Below are 23,061 nucleotides of genomic sequence, written 5' to 3' on the forward strand. Positions count from 1 at the left end.
TTTAAGCATTCAAGTGAGGATATCAAGTAGGTGGTTGGTTAAATGAGGCTGGAGATCAGGGAGGTTCGGGATGGACATGAACATTTGGGAGTGACAAGCATATACATGGCATTTGAAGCCACAGGAATGGATGAGCTCACCTCGAGAGAGAGTGCAGAGAGGAGAGGAGAGTTTGGATAGAGGAGGAGTGAATGGAGGGGCCAGTGAGATAGGAGAAAAAACAGGAGAGCGTGTTGTCCCAGGATTGAGAGAAGAGACTTTTTACAGAAGGAAGAAGTCAATCAGCACTGGGACACCTGCTGAGAGGTCAGGTCAGATGGAGCCTGGATGGAGCCGACCCACGTGGAGCAGCTGCTGTGTGCCAAGCGCTGGGCGCAGGGGGTTAGGTATTACCTCACTGACTCCTCACATCAACTCTATGAGATAGGTGCTATGATTATCACCTCCACTTTAGAGATTAGGAAATTGAGTCTCAGAGAGGTTAAGTATTTTTCTCAAGGTCATACAGTTGGGTAGTGGTAGAGCCAGGGTTCAAGCGCAAGCAGGCTGTCTCCAGAAGCCCTGTCTTAACCACCACACTGGCCTGCCTGTCATAATATCGGCTCCTAGAACTGTCTGCTGGATTTGGCCATCTGGCAGTTGTTGGTGATCTTGACAAGAGTGATTTTAGTGAAGGGGTAAGGGTAGAAGCCAGAATGCAGTGGTTGACAGATGAATGGACGCTAAGGAAGCAGAGATGGAGTGTAGATGGCTCTTTCGAGAAATTCCCCTGTGAAGGAAAGCATAGATGTGGGGCCATAACTAGAGGGAGATGTGGATCAAAGGAAAGTCTAGTCTTTAAAAATATGTCCCTTTTTCCCTTCCCTCCCCTTCTGTCCTCTTCCTTCCCTTCCCCTCTCCCGCCCGTTTTTGTTAAGAAGGAAGTTACAGAACTTGCGTCTTTGTTAAAGGGAATGAGACAGAGAGTGGAAAGAATTACCCAAAAAAGCCTTGGGAAGGTGAGAAGGGTGGGCAGTTTGAAAGGTTGGTCTGAGATAGGAGGAAGGCTTCATTCTCCATTGTGATGGGGGAAGAAGGAGCAATGGGGCTATAGAATTTGTGGGGAGAAAAGGAAGTTCCTGTCTGATGGCGCTCATTTTCTCAATGCATAATGAGGTGAGGTTATCAACAGTGATGGGTGGGGACTAGGGAAGAAATAGAAGGACTGAATCATATCCCGATCAATTGTCCCCTGAGCTAGAGCAGTGGTCCCCTCCCTACTTCTGCCTTTTCCTCCATCCTCCACACAGAAGCTAAGTCATTCTTCTGAAAGATTAGAAAGATTAACCCTGCTCCAAAACCTTCAATGTCTTTACCCATGTCTTTTCCTTTGCCTGGAATGCCTTCTCCATGGCCCACCTTTGCCTGTTGAAGCCTTCTCTGGAACTCTCCAAGTGGATACAACTTCTCTATCTAGATGGAACTGATCACTTCCCATCATTTGTGATTAACAGATCTACAAGCCTGGCTCTGAGCCCTTTGAGAGCAGGGACTCTGCCATATTCACCTCTGTGCTCCTTCCATGCCAACACAGTTCCTGCTTCATAGTAGATGCCGTACTGTGTGTTTATCTACATAGTAGATAAACGTACATTGACCTGGGCACACACATGAGAGTCGAGACACCAGGTTTCTGGTCTCTTTCCCTTCCTGCACCTTGGTTTCTATTTTTGTAACATGAGTGAATGGTTTCTAATGCCTCAGTCCTGATACTTTATGCCTCCACCATTGCTGAATTTGCCTGACCCTTCTGGGACGCCACTGACATTGCCAACCTGTAACCCAAGTTTACAAGCCTCTGGATGAAGAGGGAATGACTTTTCCACCTACATGTCAGCCTCTGCCGGAATCAGCCCCTTCGGCTAATAATAATAATAGCCAACATTGTTTGAGTATTTCCTGTGTACCATGCTGAGATCTCTGTGTGTATTTTCTTGTGTAATCCCCACAACAATCATGGAGGTCCGATTTTACAGATGAGGAAACTGAGGTTTGATGATGTTGGGTAATCTGCCACACAAGGAAGCGGCAGGGTTGGGATTCTGACTCAGGCTCTCTACTTTCTGAGCTCCTGTTCTTAACCACTCTGCTTCTGCTGGGTGCTTGCCTCTAACAGTGGTCTCCACTTGGGCTGCATATTAGACTCACCTGGTGGGCTTTAAACTTATTGATGGCTGGATCCTACCCCCAGAGATCCCGACTCAGTTGGTCTGGGGTATAGTCTGGTCCATGGGGATTTTTCGAAGCTCCCTAGGTAATTCAATTGTGCAGCCAGGATTGAGACCACTGACCTAGAGACCCAGCCCTCAGGTCTGAAGCTAATCCTGACCTGGGCCACCTCAGTCCCACTGGGTTTTTGGGATAGGAGTGGGGAATGGAGGTTGGGATAGAGTCGGGACACAGGGGCAGGAGTAGGGGAGGAGTGGTGTGATGGGAAAGGATATGGAATTCCTCTTATTATATAGGTTGTAGTGCCTGAGGCTAGGCAGACACTACAGCAGAATCCTGGGCCAAACTTGTGTCCGGCGTGGCTTCCTTTCCGCCCCACCCCCCAGGCATACATGGGTCCAAACCCTATGACTTGCTGTCCAGGGAAGCACATCTCTTCCTCCCAGGGTTGATGCTCTTCCCAAAGCGCCCTCCCCACCCAAAGCCTTGGATGCTATTTCCCGTGTGCTCAGACCCTGGCTAGAATGCTGTTGTCAGTGCAGAGTATCTAGAATCCTACAACTCTGCTACCAACAGATGCACCCACCCCCTGGCTTCTTGTCACTGGACCTGCCCCAATACTGAGTCTGACCAAGTTAAGGGTCTACACCCCACTGGACCAAGCTTCCTGCTCAGGAATCAGGTTCCTGGCCTCAGCTTCCCCAGGGTCTGGCCTCCTTCTTCCCCACCAGTCCTGATGGCCAAGGTCACAGCAAGCCTTATACACAAACCCGCCCAAGTTACGACATGACAGGGTCAAGCGACCTCTTTCCAGAGGACCAGGGTGCTCTTCTGAAGACAGTGCCAGGCGGGAGCAGTCCTCCGCCCCTAGAAACTGGCCTCTGCACGCATGTATGCCAGGGTGGCGTACCCCTGAGGTGGAAAGGGCCTGGACTGGGGAGGAAGGCTGGGAGTTGCTGGGTGGGCCAGGTGGGTGTGGAGGAATTCTCTGTCCAGCTGCACATCTTTATTCATAGTGCTTGATTGTTCCTGGCTAGGGAGCTGATCCTGCTGCGTGTGTTGGGGTTGGGGGAGCCCTGGGCAGGCCGGCAGGCGGTGGGCTCACTCCACTCCCTTCTTCTGTAACTGCAGTGGGAGTGGGGGTGGCCACGAGCCCGGGGCTCTCAGGCTGCTCACAGCTGGTCCCGATTTGTGGACAATGGGAACTCAGCTCACAGTGCATATCCCATCCGAGCCCCCAGCTCAGTCTGGGACCGCTGGAAGGCTTGCACAGGAATGCGGGCGGAAAGGCTCGGAGGGCGCGCTGCAGAAGAGTCTTCGAGAAAAAGCTTTGCCAGAGAGGGGAGTGGAGCAGTGCTGGGGCGGGGAGGGGACAGTGGGAATGGGGCATGCCAGCTGACCTCTGCCAACTGACCGCACTGAGCCGGGCAAGGCCTTAGCAGTGACCTCCACTTCTGCAGCCTTGGAGCTCTTGCTGCCTCACCGCTGGGGGAGGGGTGCCAGCTGACACCCCTATAGAAGCAGGGACTCAGCCGAGGGCACACGGAGTCCCCGGCGCATCTGGGACTGGCAGCCAGGCTACCAGACCCCAGGCCACACCATTCCTGCTCCTAGAGCCGGCTACTCCTGGTGCTGAAGCCCCAGTCCCTGACCTGAGTGCCCGGGCCAGCCTGAGCCCCTGTGAACCCGGCTCCCCCAGGCCTGCTGCAGGGCACAGGGAGGAGCCCTGGGGGGGGACATGGGCCCCTGCAGTCCCGGCCCAGCTCCCCCGGGGCGGGGACTCCCTCCACCCCCTCTGCCCCACCAGGCACGGGAGCATCTGTGCTCTGAGGGGATTTGGATCTGGGCTAGGCCGGATGGGGTGGGGGAGATATGGGGAAATGGAGGCAGGAAGAGTAATAATAATAGCCCAACATGTTCTCATCACAAGCAAAATAAATCATAACTGTGGTGATGGATGTTAACTAAACTTATTGTGGTAGTCATTTTACAATATATATGTCTGTAGATAAATCATTATGTTGTACACCTAAAACGAATACAATGTTATATGTCAATTATATCTCAATTTAAAAATAGTCCAATATATTGAGCATCTAGCATGTGCCAGGCACGGTTTCTAAATGCTGGGTACACATGATCTCGGGCCATCCTCACAGGCATACTACAAGGCAGCTGTGGTCATTGACACCATTTTACAGAGGAGGACATTAAGGCTCAGAAAGGAGAGTTAACTTGCTCAAGGTCTCACAACCAGTGGTTTGCAGAGCAGAGATCCGAATCCAGGACCATCTGACTCCCAGATGAAAGTTCTTGCCACTAAGCTGTTCTTATGAATGCTTCGGGCTATGAGAGCTTTTGAAATGGCATCTAATTCATGCCTCCGAACTCAAGGAGGAGTGTCAAGGCCAGCCCCAAAGGCACAGATTGAAGTTAAATCTTTTTTTTAACTTTTTATTTTATACTGAAATATAGTTGATTAACAATGTTGTGTTAGTTTCAGGTGTACAGCAAAGTGATTCAGTTACACATATACATGTATCTATTCTTTTTCAAATTCTTTTCCCATTTAGTTTGTTACCTAATATTGAGCAGAGTTCCGTGTGTTATACAGGAGGTCTTTGTTGGTTACCATTTTAAATACAGCAGTGTGTACATGTCAATCCCAAACTCCCTAACTATCCCTTCACCCCACCCTTCCCCCCGGTAACCGTAAGTTCGTTCTCTAAGACTGTGAATCTGTTTCTGTTTTGTAAATAAGTGAATTTGTATCATTGCTTTTTAGACTCCACATATAAAATGTAGTCAGACACAGAAAGAGAAATATTGTATGAAGTTAAATCTTCAAAAGACTTGTTGGGAGCTGGTGAATGTCCCGTGAAGTACTCTTCTGCCTGGAGATGGCAGCCCCTGCCCCCGGGTGGGCAGGGGAGCGCAGGTCACTTGTCTTGCAGATGGGAAGGCTGAGGTCAGCCAGTGAGGGGGAATGGGGTAGACATTCTGAACATCCCCCCAAGGCTGGGCTGGAGTAGCGTGAAAGGCGAGCTTGGCACCGAGCTGGGCTCCTGCTTTGGGAGAGGTAAGTTACTAAGAGACCAAGAATTCTGAGAGAAAGTGAGTGAGCTAGAGTTAGTTCATTAGGAATATTTGGGACCTTTGTAAAGACACGGGGGCGGGGGGCTTCCGTGCCCCGGGCAGCTTTGTCTGTTGCCCAAGCAATAGTCCATTAAGGCTGCCTGGGCTGGTGACGGGGCACAGGCCAGCAGGCCCCCAGGCCCTGTGCAGTGCTCTGGGAATAGTTCGGCCGGGTCTGAGCCTGGGAGGGCATTGGCCAGAGGTAGAGGCTGGCGGTCGAGGAGCCCATCTGTGCCCAGGTTCTGCACAGAGTGCTCCCGATTCATCCCACCAGCCTTGCAAAGTGGGCCTAAGGATTCACCTCATGTGACGCATGCGATCCCAAGAGGGGATTAGCCCAAGGCCACAGAGCTCCTGAATTGCCTAGCCAGGACTGGAAGCTGGGCTGTACTTGGTCCTTAGCCCTGCAACCCTGGGCACTAGAAGGGAGGCTCGGGTTTCTGTGCCTACCTCTGACCTGGCCGGGTTGAGCCAGGGCAGGACTGAGCATGGGGAAGATGGTTGCAGGCTGCCAGGAGGGAGAGCTGTGTGTTTGTGTGTCTTTTTGTGGGCGTGTGTGTGCCTGTGCATTTCTGTGTGTGTGTCTCCCGGCGGCTGTTCTGCTTCCTCAGCAGCCTTTCCCTCCCCCCTCCACTTCGTTTCTCTTTCTTCTTCTCCTATTCCTCATTGTTGCCTTCTTTTTTTTAAATGAGACTTAATTAGCGTCGAGTTCCTCCTCCGGCTCCCTCTCCGCCCCCTCCCCGCCCCTGCCCTCCCCTCCCTCCTCTCCCTCCTTCCCGAGGTACAGGCCAAGCGATCTGACAAATGCACTTGAGAACAAAGCGCCAGGCTAATTCGGGGCCTGCTCAGGAAGCAGGAGCTGAGCTGAGATAATGGGTCTGAAATAGCCCAGCATGATTATGCTTCCTCAGCCTGTGGCCAGGCGGGTGCAGGCTCAGGCAGGCAGGCGGGTGGCGGGTGGACCGGCGGGCGCCGGACACCGCTTGCCTAAGTCCCGCCCGTGGGACCATCCATGCCCAGTCCTGATCTCTTCCTTAAAAGCCCTCCAGATGCCCCTGGGGGGTGAGGGCCATCTTTCTGCAGCAAAGTCAATTCTCCACTGGCCTTCCTAGGAGCCGCTATCCCTCCTGGGGACCTTCAGACCCCAGCAGGGACAATCCTGGGTCAGCAGGGGCCAGGCACTGGACCACAGTCACCCGACAGTTTGATGGCAAAGCTGCATCAAGAATCCAAGAGGCCAGGTCCCCCTGGCCTCAGTTCGCCTGGCTTGGTAGTGCTGTCCCCATCCCAGCTTGGTAGGAAGGGAGTGGGAGGGGTCATATAGAGCAGGGATTGAGGCCCGCCCCCACGCTGGTCAGGGCGCTCTAGGAACTTGAGTAGTGGGAGAGATGGAGCCCTCCCAGATGGCCAGAGAAGAAGGGGCAGCTGGGTGTGTTCTGACATCCCAAGCAAGACAGGACATTGGCATGGTGCCCACCAAAAGGGTCGGTCAGATGTCACTTGGATATCCTCTGCCTTGGCTTCCCGGAGCTTGTCCAGAGCTTGAGGCCAGACTGAGGGAGGAACAGTCAGGAGGATGGGGCAGTGACGAGCAGGAATCACCCTCCATGGCCCCTGCCCCATCCCATCCCCCTGCCCCTGCTGCATGCTTTCATTCGGATCCACACACGGCCTGGAGGCCTGCAATGAGAACAGTCACGGATCTTTACTCCCTGGCCCAGTTGTTGAGTCCACTGTCCTTCCCAGACCCAGCGACCAGTGACCTGTGTGTGACGTGTATCCGTTTTGCTTCATTCATCCTCCCAATATGCATTTCTTAAGCTCCTCCCAGCACCAGGATCAGTGCCAGGCCCTGGGGACTCAAAGACAAATTGGACAGAGGCCCTGCTCTCAGGGGCCCTTAGTCTGGTGGGGGTGACAGACAAAAAACTGAGAGAATACAGTACAATGAGATCCATGTGGCGACAGTTGGAGTCCAAGAAGTTGTGAGAGCTGAGAGGATCTCAGGGCAGGGGCTCAGAGGAGGCTTCACAGAGGCAGTGACATCTGAACTAGGCTTGAAAGATGAATACGGCTCTGCCAGGGTAAAGATGGAGGGGGCTAGAGATTTGCTCCCTTCAAGCCACAGAGAACTGGAATGCAAAAGTGCTAAACCAATGTGTTTTAAGGTCCTAATGCTTGTTTACAACCTTGGGATCCTGGGGCTAGAAGGAGGCAGATGAATGGGAACTGCTGGGCTGGGCAAATGGGCCCCGCTCACACGCAGACCTGCTGGGCCACCGCCCACTGCCCCTACCCTGATAGTGATCTGACCTGACACAGGACTGCAGGTTCGCTCTCTCCTCAGATCTGCAGCACTGACCTCTCCATTCCTCCATCAATCCTCAGCCCTAACTGCACTGCTGGAACCTGGACCACAGCCCTCGACTCCTGTTCTCCAAACAGAACTCCAGGCCTTAGCCCTTTGGTTTTCATTGTGCACTTTATTTATGACCCTGTAGTGCCAGCATGCCCTCAGTCCTGCGTCCCCTCTCTAACCACCAGAATCCCAGAGATGCTCTTGCCATCTGCACATTTGCTTCAGACGTGGCTGCCTTTGGAGTGAGCAGATCACCTCCCTTTGGTGCTTTTCCATCTCTTGAACTGCTCCAGGACTTAATATAACCTTCCTGGCTTTTCCTGCAGCAAGGTCTCTAAAAGAGCCCAGTCCAGGCTTTCTGAGCATGCGTTAGAAGGCTCAGGCTATCTCCCAGAGCCACTATGTATGGTTGCACAGGTTGCAAACTGCACAAGGGTGTCTGGCAGAGGGTGTGAGTCGGGGCTGACAGCCAGCCTGCCTTCTCTTTACCAATCATGTGAGCACTGGTGCAGGCTGCATCTGCCTAAAGGGATGCCCTTTTCTAATTAGCACAAAGGTGCTGAATGGGTGGGAGGGGTCCCAGCTCTCCTCCCTCCACCTCCACCACGTCCTGTCCCAGTCTTTGCGTTGAAGGAAGGGGACGAGAGATAATGAACTCTGCAAGGCCCTTCCAGCTGAGAAACCTAGGTTTGTGAGTTGCAACGAATATCTGGTGAGCGGGGCCAGCTCTGGGACAGAGGCTGTTCTGGGCTGTGCAAAGGGACTGTGAGTGAGGATTAGTGAAAGGAAATGAAAATTGGGGATGGCCCTCAGGGGAATTGACTGCAGATGATGTCAGAGAGGAGGCTGTCTCCTGGAGAGCAAAGGACCTGAACACTAGGCTGCAGAGATGGGGGTGGGGGCAGGAAGGTGTGGGAAGGAGGGGGCTATCTCCACTGTCCTCAGCAGTTAGGCAGGCAGCCCCTTCAAGGCCCAGGCCCCGGTAGGACCACCTGGCTTCCTGACACCTAGTCACCTCCTAGCTCTCCTGGCGCCTTGGGAGCTGAGGGGGTGTATTCCTGTGGTGGCCTCCAAGGACCCCAGCTAGAGGGCAGGGAGGAGGGGATCATGGGGAGAGGGTTCTACCTCCTGGAAGCACACTTCCCAGCTTGCGAAAGGACTCACTCTTCCAAACATGTTCACTATAGGTTCTCTCAGCCATGTTACAAGGTGGGTATTATTATTCCTATATTTTTCCCATTTCACCTCACTGCCAGCCACGGACACAAGCTGAAGGCCAGGTGTTACCCGTTAATGAGTTCCAAAGCTCAAAGCATTCTGTTTTGGAAGGATTGCTCCATTTTGCAGATGAGGAAAACTGAGGTCACATTTGGCTAATAAGTGGCAGAGTTGTCAATGATGTCCTTGGAGTGGGGCAGGGAGGGAGGAATGTTTTGAAAGAAAGTGAAAATGCATGTGTGTGTGCCTGTGTGTGCGTGTGCATGTGCGTGTCAGGCAAGGGGCCAGGATGCATCACAGAGCACCCATGCCATCTGGGCAGAGGAACAGAGACGGGAGGGCCCAGCTGGAAGTGGCTTTGGGATGGGTGGGGAGGGGAGTGGGTAGTATGGGGTTCTGGTAGTGTGGCTAGAAGGTTGTGCCATGGAGAATGGCAGGCTCCATTTATCAAGATTTTCCCCTGAGTTTGAGAATAGCTCTTTCTTCTTTTTCAGGGAGGCTGGGCTTTCTCTCCAAGGCTCTGATACTGCCTGCCCCGCTGCCCCCACTCTGAGGGCTCCACCTGCTCCCAGGTGCCCAGCTGGCGCCCCCAGCCCTGGTCCCTAATTCCAGCGGGGCAAGCAGCGTGCCCGCATGCCCAATTGATTCTCCTAGCACACACAGGTAATTCATCTCAGACTCCTTTCCAGGCCCCCACCCCCAGATGTGCAGTCTTCCCAGCAGCCAGAGTCCAGCTCACCCCGCCCGTATCGCCGGCCAGCTGCAGCCCCTCATTTCCCGGGAAGAGAGAACTAATAAAGGACAGTCTCTGAGCCACAACACACCCCCCCAATTCTTTCTTGCCACAGCCACCCCATAAAACTGAGGGGAGAGATATAAAGGGAGCAAGTGTGAGTGGAGATAGAGTTTCCATCTGAGGAGGGGAGTGGGAAGGTGGGATGTTTGGCTACGGCTGGGACAAGAGTGGGGCCCGAAAAAAATGGAAGTCCCTATTCACAGCCACTTTGGCCCCTGTGCCAGCTCCTAAGGAAGGGAGAAGGGTGATATGGGTCTGAAATAGAGGGTGATGAATATGCCAAAGATGGTGGGTCCAATGTGGGCCCCCAGGATGGGGAGTCCTGAGGGCATCCTTCCTACCTTCCCCTTCCCTTCTCGGATCCCTCCCAGAACCCAGCAGGAGAGTCAGGAGCCCTGGCCTCCAAGCCTATCTCCACACCGACCCAGAGTGACCTTGGTCTGCTCCTTTACTCCTCTCTGCAGGCCTCAGTCTCCCCAACTGTGGAATGGGCTCCGGCAGCCAGACACCTTACAAGTCTATGAGTTAGGACAGGGTGTGCTGTTGGCTGTGTTCTGTGGGAACATGTGGGAAGCCCCTTGTTCCTCTCCTCTCAGGCCTGGCTGAGTCCTCAGGAAAAAATGGGGTGTTACAGGGGTCTGTGCCAGGTGCTCTGGGCTGAGCAGAGTCTGAACTCCGCAGAAGGGATGCCCTCTCCCGTTTTGCCCAGGAGAAGGAGGTGGGCAAATCTTTTAGGCTATGAAATCCACCCCCTCCCCACTTACGGGGTATAGCATTCATTCATTTATTCACTCAATATTCATTTATTCACGCAATAATTACTCCGTGATTTATCGAGTGCATGCTATGCGCCAGTCACTGTTGCAGGCACTGGGGATGGAGCAGGGAACAAAATGCAAAAACCCCTGCCCTCATGGAGCTGACATTATAGTGAGAGCAGAGAGAGACAGTAAGCAGGTATAAATCATAAACCAGAGTTTGAGGATGGGGGCCGGAAGCAAGGCCAGGGGTCTCTGGGCCATGCCAGGACCTCTCCTCCCTGGCATTGCTCTCAGAGAGGAGCCCTATGCCCTTCTCTCACAGCAGCTCCTCAGTCAGCTCTAGGCCAGCTTGGGCTTGGTTGCGAATTTCAGGCTAGAATGCAGTGACCAATTCTTCGGCTCTGGTTCCTGGACTGGGAATGCTCTCCTACCTTGCCTACTGGGCTCTGCCTGCTTGAGATGGACCGAGATTTGCCCTGTGAGTACAGCCTGAGCTGGCCGTGGTGTAGCCCCATCCATGGCCAACACCAACCTTCCCAGTTGTAGGGGCTTGGGCCCCCTGCTGCCAAGAGGGGAATGGTAGACAGAGCCCTGGAGTAGGGGGTGTACACTAGGCTCTAACCCTCTGTCTGTCATCTACTCCTTAGCCGACAGTGGGCATAAGGTTAATCACCACTTACCTTGGTTATTAGGAAGGTGGCAAATGAGAGAGTACTTCAGAAACAGTCAAGCTCTCGCCAGAGATTAGTTTATTCGTGTCTGCCTTTGCATTTCCCTGGGTTCTTGCTCAAAGTGGGTCTTCAGTGTCAGAGCCTTTGCATTAGAGAGCGCCTGCTCACTCCTTTGCCCAGCATGCCCACGGTTCTGGGAGCAGAGTTGGGCGGGACATCCAGAGCTGTTGATCTTTGCTTGGCAGTTTTTACCCTTGCTCTAGATCTGTCATGGGCTGTCTGTCCTGGGCCAAGTCCTTTGACTTCTTGGAACTCAGGGGTCTTGTCTATGAAGCAGACAGAATACTCTCTTGCTCTGCCCCGCCAGAGGTTTCCAGTGATGATCAACTCAGAGGCTATCAGAGTACTCGGCCGGTTGTAAAGTGAAGAGTGGATGGCACTAACTCCCAGGCCCCCAGGGCCAACCGGGTGCCAGGCCCATTCCTCCCTCTCAACTGGCCCTGGGGTTTAAATTGGGGCGGCTGTTCCCAGGACTTGACTCAGGAAGGGCCTGGCATGGGGGGAGGGGGTTTCCCAAGCAGAGCCAGGCCTACTGTCGCCAGTCTCCACCCCACCACTGCTCAGCTTGGCCCTGGGCAGGTCGGGAGTCTGGGGCTCTGAAAGCATCACCTGCACCTGTTCCAGGTGCCCTCGCTCACTCTGGGGAGGGGGCAAGGTGATGGTCATCCTCGGCACTCATCGAGGGATGGAGAGAGAGAGAGAAACGCAAAGAGGGTGCATGATCCAGAGATCCAGACACAGAGAGAGAAACCTCCAGCAGCTGACAGAGACCGGGAAAGTGGGAGAAAGGGAAACAGTGTCAGATACAGAGAGGCAGAGGGTACCAAGGCAGAGGAACTGAGAATTGGGAGAGACTGGCAGCATGTGTGAGAGACAGAGACAGGGAGACTGAGCAACAGATGAGGGCAAGAGCAAGACTTGGGAGACAACGACTGAGACAGAGAGAGATGGAGAGAGCCCTCAAGACGTCTGTGAGCTAGAGAGAGGGCGAGTGTGAGTGCCGCTTAAACCGGAGGTGGAGAGCAACTCACTTTTCCTTCTGCTACTTCCCCACCAAGGCGTGGGGTGCAGGACTTGGGGGAGAAGGCCTGCGCTGGGCAGGGCTGAGCCCCTTGGGGTAGGGGAGATGGGTGAGGTGGGGTCAGAACCTCAGAGTCCCTGACTTCCTCAGCCAGAAGCCCCTGGGGCTTGTCCCACTGCCCTGCTGCTTCAGAGGGGGGGCTGAGAGTGTGCTAGAAGGGGGGCCCTAGGGCTGGCGGAGCCACCCAGGCTGAGGAAAGGGCCCTGACTTAGGAGCTTTGAATTCGGGGTCCAGCTCTACCACCACTTAGCTTCGAACCTGGGTTTGGGCATTTCCTCTTTTGGGGCCTCAGTAGGTCTTTCTGTAAAATGGGTGTGTCTGGGAGGGTTAGGGCCAGGGAGTTGAATTTAATAATCTCTTCCAGCTCTAATGTTCTAGAATTCGTCTAAGGAAAGGCAGGAGAAAATGAGATCCCTCAACGTCCAGAAATGCACAGGCTGAGAATTTCCAGTCTCTGTATGGATATTTATTTTTTCTGTAGAGAAGGCTAAAAAGTTAGATTCTCAGTCTCTGGGGGAAAGCACAACTGGGTGTCTGAGAGTCGGGGGGTGGAAGAAAGCTCCACAGAAGGACTGCTTGGTCCTGAGCAGGGGAAGGATCCAGTGGGCAGAGGAGAACTGAGCTTACCTGCAGGTGGAGGGATGGCTAGGATCACTGCAGAGGCCCCACTAGTCTGCTTACAGGCATTTGGAGGGTTGCTGGGTAGGGGTTGGGTACCCCAATGGCCGTGCCTCCCCTAGACAGCCTGGAGTCCTGGCCACTGTGAGGCACAGTCTTGTCCCCTGCTCGAGCAACTGAAAGCTCCATCAAAAGGTAAAGGAAGGTGGTGGGAGCCAGCGTTGCTTCCCAACAGTAGGCCAGCTTGGGGAGGGCTAACAGAGCCCCGTCGTCCTGCTGTGCTGCTGGAGTGGGGACCCACGGAGATTACACAGCCACTACCCCAAGCGCCAGAGACCTGGAGTGTGGCAACAGAGATGACAGAGCATCTGCCTGGCTGGCGAGTTGTGGCAGAAGCGAGGGTCGCCCTGTGCAGGTCCTCTCCAGTATGCTCTGTGCTTCCTCCTCTCCACCTCATCTTGCAGGCCCGCCCGCCCCTCCCACTCCCAGTCCCGCAGGGTGCAGGTCTTGTTCTCAGTGGGGCTCTTGTGGCCTGGTGGGCAGGCCCCGTGGGGGGCAGAAAGGCTTTGCCCAGCCCAGGAGCATTCCCCTCCCCAGCTCCAAGCACGGGGGTCGGACCTCCTCCAAGTGCTCTCATTTTCCATGTTGATAAACTGAGACCACAAAAAGGTCCCAGCCACATCCTCCCCTTTCTCTTAATTTGGCAGGAGAAAGCAGTTCTGGTTGAGACTGAGGGCCACACCGGCACTTGCTTGCATCCTGGTGACTTTGTCTGGGGATAAGGATGCCAGTTTCTCCACCTTTGTTCTTGAGGGATCAAAAGAAAAGATAAGTTGGCTCTACAGCAAAGACAAGGAAATGCGAGATCACAGCACTCATCCCAGAGGGGAGGCAGTTGAGACTCAGAGAGCCTGGGTGCTTGTCCACAGTCCCCCCGCTGGTGGAGGCACGGCCACGACCCTCTGTGTGTCAGGCTTCAAAGCATCTGCCAATTTTCCTGTTTCTTTCTGTCTTTCTCATTTTGAGGAAAGAGAGGAGGGTGATAAAAGTCATACATATGCACCGTAGATAATTTGAGAACCACAGAGAGTATTACCAAGAAAACATCACCTAGAATCCCAGTAACCAGGGAGAAATACTGTTAACTTAGGGTATCTTTCTTTCTAGTTGGTTTTTTTTTTCCTCTGCACATACATACAATCCCTGTTTTTACCCAAGAGATCATATTTTGGCTATTCTGGGGTTTTTTTCCCCTTAATTGTGGTAAAAAACACATAACATGAGATGTACCCTCAAATTTTTAGGCGTACAGTATTGCTAACATAGGCATTATGTTGTACAGCAGATTTCTAGCACTTTTCCATCTTGCATAACTGAAACTTCATACCCACTGAACAGTATCCTCATTTCCCTCTCACCCCAGTCCCTGGCAACTACCATTCTACTTTCCGTTTCTAAGGGTTTGACTACTTTAGCTATTTCATACAGGCGGAATCATGTAGTATTTGTCTTTCTGTGTCTGGCTTACTTCACTTAGCATAATGTCCTCCAGGTTCGTCCATGTTGTTGCAAATGGCAGGATTTCCTTCTTTTTTAAGGCAGAATAGTATTCCATTGTGTGCATGTGCCACATTTTCTTTATCCATTTATCTGTTGATGCATACTTAGGTTGTTTCCATGTCTTGGCTATTGTGAATAATGCTGCTATGAACATGGGCGTGCAAATATTTCTTTAGGATCCTGATTTCAATTCTTTTGGATAAATACCTAGAAGTAGAATTACTGGATCATATGTTAGTTTTATTTTTAACTTTTTGAGGAACTTCCATACTGCTTTCTACAGCAGCTACACCATTTTACATTCCCACTAACAGTGCACAAGGGTTCCAATTTCTCCACATCCTCATCAACACTTGTTATTTTCTGTCGCTCTTGTTGTTGTTATAATGGCCATCCTCACAGGTGTGAGGTGAGATCTCACTGTGGTTTTGATTTGCATTCCCCTGATGATGAGTGATGTTGAGCACTTTTCATGTACCTGTTGGCCATTTGGATGTCTTCTTTTGGCCACTCTGTTTTGTACCCCGAGTTTCCCGTATATCATTAAACCGTAAGCATTTCTCTATATCATTAAGTAGTCTTTGCGCTGCTCTTTACTTTACCCTGAAGGCAGGGATCTGAACTTGGAGAGCTTCGAGTTTCTGCCAGGCTTCTCTTTGTACCTGGTGCATCAGCAGGTCCACGGCTTCACAGGGGTAGATGTGGGGATAGATCCAGGAGGGGCCCTGGAACAACAATGGCTAAGAGCGTTAAGTAGGCAGCAGACGGCCTTAGGCTCAAAGCCAGATTTTGCCACTTCCAGGCTGCCTGGATTTGGGCCAGTCAGTTCCTCTCTGAGTCCTGGCTTCCCCATCCGTAAAATGGGGATAATAGTAGAATCTATTTTATCACCCTTTTGTGTGGCCTCACTGAGCACATTGGGATTCAATGCACACGCCAGGACTTTAGCCACAGGAAGTCCCCCGTGAACATCAGCTATTATTATTGCAGGAATGTCAAGAGGCCAGAGCAAGTCCCTTCCCCTGTCTCTGGCCTTAGTTTCTTCTTCCGTACTATGGGAGACTGTACAAGCTATCCTCTTTCAGCTCTGATTGTCTTGAGGTCTCTATGGATACAGGTGGAAGGAAGGTGGATATTAGCCATGGAGGAGCTTGGAATTCCTCCTCTGACCTCCTTGCCTTTGTGGTCCTCAACCCTTCCCTCCAGCAGACCCTTCCCCCTGGGGCTGAGGCCCAGATGGGTTCTCATGTGGCGCTGGCTTGGGGGGGCCTCTGGCCATAGTAGGGCTAGGCTGGGCTGCATTGCACAGAGAGCCCTCTGTGGGCCTGGGTTGCATCTATCAACACCCTGGAGAATGTGAGCATTTGATTTTGGCACCTGCTGGGAGAGTCACAGGGAGCAGAGACTGGCCCACCAGAGCCTGGCATTGGGTAGAACCAGTTTCACCTTATTCTGGCTCAGAACCAGCTAATCAGTTTAGCTTTATAAAGACAGAACCAGCATCTAATATGGGGTTCCTGCCAGTCCTCGAGACTGGCTCTCTTCTTGCCTGCAGGAGGAACTCAATCATGGTAGGGCCTTCAGAAAATATCGAATCCAATTCTTCCTATTGTACAGATGGAGACACAGAGGCCAGGAGGGAAGAAAGGATTAGTTCACACTGCCCATCTCTTCCACATTACTGGGTGGGATGCAATGATCAATTAGTTCTATTCTAGTTTTTCTGGAGATTATGGGTGAGTAGAATCAGAGGCTGCATGGGATAGAGTTTAGATAAGTAGATGAACTTCCTGGCAAGGCCCTAAGCTCTCAAATCTTAGAGTGTCAGAGCAGAAAGGAAACAGCAGAGGTTATTCTAAGTCAAAGGTTTGAAAACGTTTTTAGCCACATCAACTGTATAGTTGGAGGCCTAGATGGGGAGCCCAACCCCTGCCCCTCCTCCAGCAGCACCACCAGATACCCCTGCAAAGAAGCCTGGAGCTGAGCTCACAGAGAGGGAGTGGCTGGCTTGAGGGCCAATGGGGAGGCCTTGATTTGCCCACATCGGTGTCCCTCGCAGGATACATACTATCCTTCAGTTAGATTCCTTTGGCCTGCCCTCTGCCAAAATGCAAGCTCTCTAGGGACCGCAGCTTACAGTTTCTGTAGCATCTCTACTTGTCCCCTGCCTATGTCACATCAGGGGCACAGCTTTGTGTCAGAATCTGTGTGGACCAAGGGGTACCAGACAGGGAGGGGCATGGGCAGAGCAAGCAGGCAGAGCCATGGCCCAGAGCCCACAGCTGTGGCCATCTGTGTTCCAACACTGGAGGAGCTCTTCCCCAGTGGTGGTGACCTGGGTCCTTTCCTAGGCAGCCCCTGTGCACCCAGGAGTTGCCCAGAGGGCTGTGCGCATAGTCCTTAGGCCACAGGATGCACTGGAAGGGGAGAGGTTGGTCCATCCAGCCCTCACCTCTGGAGCCAATAGCCCCTTCTGAAGTCCAGGCAGGTGGCAGTGGGAACTGCTGACATTAAAAGCCAAAGCTGGGGGTGGGGTGACAGGCCTGGTCAGGAAGATTTTCATTTCTCACCCAACTTCATTCAGCTTCCTTTTTTTTTTTTAAAGATTGATTGATTGATTGATTGATTGATTGCTATGTTGGGTCTTCGTTTCTGTGCTAGGGCTTTCTCTAGTTGCAGCAAGCGGGGGCCACTCTTCATCGCGGTGCGTGGGCCTCTCACTATCGCGGCCTCTCTTGTTGCGGAGCACAGGCTCCAGACACGCGGACTCAGCAGCTGTGGCTCACGGGCCTAGCCGCTCCGCAGCATGTGGGATCCTCCCAGACCAGGGCTCGAACCCGTGTCCCCTGCATTAGCAGGCAGATTCCCAACCACTGCGCCACCGGGGAAGCCCTCAGCTTCCATTTTTGATAATTCCTTCTTGGAAGCCAAGAATGGCTGGCCCCTGTCTCTGGATGATATTAGAGGAGAAGAAGGAGATAAGGTTCATGAATTGAGCACCAATTATGTGTCAGGCATTAGGGTAGGGGCTTCTCTTACATGATTTTATTTAATCCTCATACAACCCCATGAGGCAGGCATGACGGTCTCCATTTCACAGCTGGATTACCCAAAGCCCAGAGAGGTTGTGTTATTCCCTTAAAGCCATGCAAGAGACAAGAGGCTGAGCTGGGATGGGGCTTAGTTAGGTTGGCCTCACCCCATAGCTAGTGGTCTATCCATTGCCCCTATGAGCCTCTCAGAGAGACTTAGAAAGCTGCTGGCCGTTGGGGTGGTGCAGGGAAAAGAGAGAGCTGAGGTTGGGAGCCCTCATCTGGGGCCCCTGGAGCACCGGCTGTCTTTGATTGCCTCTTCTCCCCTCTCCCTTGGAGCTTTCCAACCTGGCAAGTGGCAAGGAGGACAGGGGCTGGGAGGGGCTGAAAGGGGATGGGGGATAGGAGAAGCAGGGCTGGAGGACGCAAAGAGCTGCCCCCAGCCCCAGGAACTCCCTGCTTGGCTCCTTGCCAGTGAGGCGGCTCCAGAGAGACCTTCTGGGAATAGAGAGAAATTCATTAGCGGATGTGCAATCCCAAACCGATTAGCGATTTATACTCTGGGCTCAAACGGCAGGTGGCTTAGGTTTATTATCTGACTTAGCCCAAAGGCCACCCAGTTCCACCCCTCCCTCTTTCTTTCCCTTCTCCCTGCGATCCTCAGGAACGGATTCTCAGCCTGACTTGTCCTAGACGCTTCCTTTAGTCCCTGTAGCCTAGGCCAGTTCCCAGGAGGGAATGTGCTGGGGATGGGAGTGGTGGGGAATGACAGGTGGCAGGGTGCCAGGATGACCTCCTGAACAGCAGGAGGTTTTCTAATTTGAGCTTTGTCCATTCAGGAACCAAAGAGGACTTCATTTCCATTTGGGGGCAGGGCAAAAGGAAAGAGAGCGGGGTACTGAAGCAGGAAGGATGAAGGATAGATATCAAGGGGAACTTCCAGAGTGCTTGAACTTCGATTTCCGGGCTGGGATACATCTACCTTTTGGCTGTGGAAAAGGGGTTGGGATGGAAATGGCACAGGCTGGGCCTATAGCCAATGGGAACTTCCCCACAGAAGATGCCACTTAAAAGTGTTTATTAAACCCTCTGGACTTCTAAAGCAGAGAGCAAGGTAACTATGAACACCCTTTAAAGAGCTATTGAGAATTCCCAAGGGAGCTCTGTGTCTTTCTCACTCTCCTCTGCCTTAGGATGGAGACGTGGTTCCCCCATCCGCCACTTCCACCACCCCTGACCCCCCTCCCACACTGTGTCTACAGTCATGGCTGCCATTCCCTTCTTTATCCTCCAGCCTAGCCACATTTTGGGCTCTCAGCCAAGGGGCCACCATTGATTTCTGGGCTTCTCTGTAGTGAAGACAGACGATGGGGCCTGGGTCTGTCTGCCTCAGCTGGGTTCTTGGATGGCTTATGCGGAGAAAGAGGCTGCGGTGGCCTTGAGCTTCCACCTTTAATCAGCAGCCTCAGAGCTAGACTGGGAACATTCCTAGGTGCCATTAGCTCCAGACTAGTGATAGGAAATGAGATGAATTGATTCCCCTGCCGCAATCCGGGGAGCTCCCCCGACCCGTCAACGCTGAGCTCTAGGCTGAGGGATACAAGTGGAAAAGTCACTCAGCCAGCCTTTGCCCAGTTCTGAATGTTACTTCCCCACCGCCTATTGCACTTCCTGCTCAGGTCAGGAGACTCCAGAGTCCACCTGGATTGCCGCTTCTCAGGGGTTCCACCTTCAGGAAGTTCTTCCTGGTGTCTGACCTTAAGCCTTCCTGTTGTAACCAACTCATTTTTTCCTGGTTCTGTGCAGAGAATCACGAGGGGAAGCTTTCTTATTTAAAAATCACACTATGAGTGGAGCTTAGAAGACTGGGAAGCACTGGCTGGGCCAGGAAGCCTGAAGGGGCTCAGAGTCTGCTGAAGTCGGAGCTGAGGTGGCCGGCCCCTCCCCCCTGGCTGCTCTTGAAGTCCCTGCCCTAGTCCCGCGAAAAGAGGCATCATGGGAAAGTGCTCAGTGCAGCTTCTTCCTAGCCCTGTGACCTTGAACGGAGTCAGTCCTAGAGCTGCGGTCATTTGCCTCCTGGTTCAGGGTCTTGTCACTCATGATCTCTCCTGGTACTACTCGTCCTGCCTGTTAGTCAATTATTCAGCCAAGGTCTGTGTGTCCACCTCAGAGTGAAGCACGGCTGGGGGTAGGGGTGGCACTGACAGGAATGTGACCCGAGTGGCCAGGTCCTACCCTTCAGGAGGCTCCCAGCCTAGCAGCTCTTTCCAGCTTTCCCTCCTCCTAGGTAAACAACCTGGGCTGGGGGTGTTTCCAACCCAGCTGAATTGAGTAATTAAAATCTCTCCTCTTCCCCTGACAGATGACCTCCAAGGTCCGTTCCAGCCCTATGATTCTATGATTCCAGCTGGGGGTATCCAATTAACCCTTGTCATGCTTGACTGGGCTTCACGGACTGTGGAGTGGGAAGGGGCGGGGCCGCACACACCAGGATGCTCCACCCCCTTCCTCCCCTCCCCGCTTCCCCCTCTCCATCTTCCCCAATCCCTGGCCTGGGTGGTGCTTACCAAGCCCGGGCCCTGGAGTTAGAGTGGCAGAGGAAGGACAGACCTGCATCTGGGGAGCTGCCTCTCTTCAGCCTGGTCCTGAGGGCTTTGCATAGTACCTTGCCTGGTCCTTGGTTCAGGCGCAGGCAGAATGTGTTCTCAAAGGAAGGCCTTGAAGGGCTCGGCTGAGGTAGGGAGAGGTGGGGGCTTTGGAAGCAAATCACCAGCCAGTAAACAGGTCAAATAGAAGCCTAGCTTCTTGGGTCATGTCTCCCCCCGCAACCCAATGCCAGGGCAAGGCAGCCTCCTCCTGGTGTTACGTCTGGCCGCTCTCCAAGAACATGAGATTTGGGTGAGGTTTGGACTCCACTCAAGATGGTGGTGGAGTCACAGATGTGGCAATTGTCAGAGCTGGTGTGGGCCTTCGAGGTACCTGTACATAAACAGGTACCTTATGGGCCACTTAAGACCCTCAGAGTGTTTTCTTTGGCTCATGCAGTACCTACATTGAGAAGAAATGAGCTGCCATCGTTTAAAATTCAGGAGATTTTTACATAAAAATCCAGATTTATAACGTCTAAAAATTCTGAAGCTCTAGTAACACCAGGTCCACATTCTCACAAGGCTACAGCTGGAGGTGAGTGGCAGCTGCCCTCTTAGCCAGGGCACATACGCTGCTTCTCCACGGTCCGCACCTGCCCGAGTTGGCCCTTCATGGGGGCAAATGGGGAAACTGAGGTCCAGAGAGAAAGGAGGGCACTTGCCCAAGGTCACCCAGCCAGGGTTGGAGAGCGAGCCAAGATTAGAACCCAGGCCTTCTTCCTGCTGGCCAGCCCTGGCCCTTTCCCGTGCACCCTCCTCCCCAGAGCTCTGCAGAGGCTGCAAGGCCTCTCTGCCGTTGCCATTCCCTCTATTCCTGAGGCCCGGTAGCCTCAGTGGCCAGGCTTTGTCTGGTCGCCTTCCTGCACAGCCCCTACCGCCTCTCGGGCCCCAGCCCCGGCCCAGGCTCCCTTCGGGTGAGAGCAGAGGCGCTGCGGGCCCTCTGTGGCCCGGCCCCATCTCCCGCAGTTCCGAACAAGAATCTCATTAAGTGCAGGGGGCGGCCGCCGCCGGGCCTGGGGCGCCCTGACCACAGAGCTGGCTTCCTTCTGCAAACAGCCCTGGCTGGGGCTGGGCTGGCCGTATGTCTGTGCATGGAGGGGGCACTGTGGCCGCCCCCATCCAGCCCACCCCGCCGCCTCCAGTGTTGCGTTTTCCATCCCTCCCTGCCCAGCCCTCTGACCACCCCAGTCCTGTTTCTGTCTTCCCACCACTCCTTCTGTTCCCATCCCCTTTATTTCCCTCTCCCTTGTGCTCCTTTTTCTTTCTGCTCTCCACCTGGCTCCGTTTCTGTTGCTGTCTTGGTTTTGTCATCATCTCTCTCTCTTGCACAGCCCCCGTTCTTCCTCACAGTCTGGTTTCCCATCTCAGCCCCTGAGTCCTGCCCGTTTCTCCACCTTGCTGCATCACCATCTTGCTGCCCCAGAGGGGCACCCTCTTAGCTTATGTCTCTCACCCTCCATCTCTGAGCTTCACTCTCTTGTCTCTTTCTCAGCCTCTCCCTCGGGCCTCCCTCCCTCATGCTCTTGGGCCTGCCCTGAGTCTGTGTTTCTGAGGCTGCCACAAGACGCTTCTGGGGAGGTTTGCTATACTGGATAAACATGGCCCCAGCAGCAGGATGTGAGGAATTCTGCTGACAGCGCTTTCCTCGGGGGCTGAGGAGGGGCAGTGTGAGCTGGCGGCCAGGGGCCCCAAGGAGACGGCAGTGTCCTTTCCATGCTCGTGCTCCTGCCTTCCCAGACTCCCAGCCAGCGCACAGTGTCTCCCTAGCTGGAAAAAAGGAACAGGCCACGAGGGACTGCTCACCCAGCTTTGCCCACTCACCAACAACTCCCCCCACCACACACGCACACACACACACACACACACACACACACACACACAATGCATACACTTCCCTGCAGTATCTACAGCCTGGAGCCAACTAAGTGGAATTCAGTTCTGTTTCTCCTGGCCTGGCCTGCCTAGGCCTCAAGGGCAGGGGCTTTGGGAAGGGGAACAACCCCAGGGACCTTGGAAACAAGGCAGTAGATGCAAGAACCCATTAGAGATCATTGCAGCCATGCCTCTGCATCCAGACAACACCCAACCCTTTGCAATTGTTCTATATTTAAAATCCCTACCCTCAGGGGAAAAGTTTATTGACCTTCCCCTCTCAACTCCTCTGAGGCCTTATCCCACTGTCAAAAGGTTCCTAAATCAAACTGAAATCCTTCGTACTGAGACTCAGACAGAGTGTGGGTGTCCTGGGATGTGTATGGTGTACGGTGCTTGTGTGTGGCGGTATGGGTGGGGCTGGGAGCCTCGACAAAGTGGAAAAGAGATCATTTGTCTGAGGGTGTGTGTTGGGGGCGGGGGATGAGATGGGATGCAGGGGGCTTGGAGGGGAAGCTGGTACAAGAGTCCAGAGGAGAGACAATGGGTTCCGGTGGCAGAGGGGCTGTAGGAGAGAAGGCCCAATAGCACGGGAGAGGCTGTGGACACAACTGCTGAGGAAGGGGAAGCAGAAGAAGGTGCTGAATGATGCATCAGGGCAGATTTGGGAGAAGAGACTTTGAGGAATATCAAGTGCTGTGGAGTTATTTGGAGAAGCGAGAGGGTCTTCAGAGGTAAGCGGTGGGGTCTGCTTTCAGGAGCGAACATTCACCTAAAACACCTACTCTGAGGGTGACCAATTCATCCTGGCTTGCTCAGGACTGTGGAGATTTTAGCACTAAAAGTTCTACATCCTGAGAAACGCCTCAGTCCCAGGTAAACCAGTTGGTCACCCTCCCCACCCACCCCACCTACCAAGCAGTGTGCACAGGATGGGTCCTGTCAACCTCACAACAATCCTGGGCAGGGGATAGAGTGTATTAGCCCCATTTTCCAGAGGAGAAAATGGAAGCTAAGAAAATTTAAATAACTCACTTTAATG

Source organism: Balaenoptera acutorostrata, chromosome X (assembly GCF_949987535.1).
Source record: "Balaenoptera acutorostrata chromosome X, mBalAcu1.1, whole genome shotgun sequence".
In the NCBI taxonomy this organism is placed as follows: Eukaryota; Metazoa; Chordata; class Mammalia; order Artiodactyla; family Balaenopteridae; genus Balaenoptera; species Balaenoptera acutorostrata.